Here is a 1,332-nt window from a genome sequence, read left to right as displayed (position 1 = left end):
AGGAGGGGGTGGGGAGGAGGGTTAGGGTTAGGCTTTTATACGGGCAAATGTCAGGCGGGCTGTAGCGGGCTTTGGCGGGCTTGCGGGACAGTGCACTTGGCCTGTCCATGACAATTTCTGAAAACGTCACCCGAAATGTCAGGCGGGCTGTAGCGGGCTTTGGCGGGCTGTAGCTTGGAGGACTTTGTGAGCATTTGAACATGTTCATTCGGAAGTTTTGGTGGGGGAGTAAAAACGGACAACGCAAACCCCATTGGGTGTCTTGGAAGGCTATGACGCAGCCTAAAGCAATGGGAGGTTTGGGCTTCAAAGATTTCGAGCTATTTAACTTAGCAATGTTGGCACGGCCTGGCGCCTGTTACAAGAGCCGGAGTCTTTGAGTGCTCGTATTCTGAAAATTGTTTACCACCCCAATACTACCATTCTTCAAGCCAACCTGGGGAACCATCCTAGCCCAGTCTGGAGGGCTATCATTGAAGGGCGTGACACTTTGAAACAAGGGCTGATCAGACGCATTGGCGACGGTGCAACGACCAACATTTGGGAAGATAACTGGCTCCCACGGGAGGAGATGATGAGGCCTTATGGCTGCATTGCAGCAATTCCACCTGCGGTTGTGTCTGACCTAATCGATCCGACCTCAGCCACTTGGAATAAGGAGTTGCTAGAAGCCACGTTTATGCAATTTGATGTGAAGGTTATCTTGAGCATCCCCCTATGCACAATGAACATGCAAGATTTTTGGTGCTGGGCTCACGAGAAGAGTGGCAGTTTTTCGGTCAGATCGGCGTACCGAATGCTAGTGTCAACACGGCAAAGGCGAGAGGCATGGCTGGATGGTACATCGGGGTCGTCGACTACCCACTTAGAGGAGGGAGCATGGAAAACTTTATGGAGGACAGAGGTACTAGCTAAATTTCGTATGTTCTTATGGAGACTCTCAAAGCACTCGCTACCAACAGAGGACGTCCGTGCTCATCGACACATGTCGACTTCGAGTTCATGCGGGATATGTGGCGCGCCGGATTCATGGCGGTACTCCCCCCTTGAGTGTACAGTATCCAGATGTACTTGGGCTCTCATCGATGAGGATCTGGGAAGCAAGCTAGCAGTGAACACTGAACCGAGTGCAAAGAATTGGCTTTTCTCGCTACTAGAAACACTATCGCATGATCAGTTTGTGCTAACTGCAGTTACCCTTTGGGCAATCTGGACTTCTAGGAGGAAAGCCATCCACGAAGCTATATTCCAATCTCCACATGCAATACAATCTTTCATCTCTCGATTTATTGCAGACTTGAACATCGTGCGGTCGAAACAACCAACACAGCG

The sequence above is a fragment of the Aegilops tauschii genome, unplaced genomic scaffold (assembly GCF_002575655.3).
Source record: "Aegilops tauschii subsp. strangulata cultivar AL8/78 unplaced genomic scaffold, Aet v6.0 ptg000339l_subseq_43514:103354_obj, whole genome shotgun sequence".
NCBI lineage: Eukaryota > Viridiplantae > Streptophyta > Magnoliopsida > Poales > Poaceae > Aegilops > Aegilops tauschii.
The sequence above is the reverse complement of the archived record's forward strand: the minus strand, read 5'-3'. Positions refer to the sequence as shown.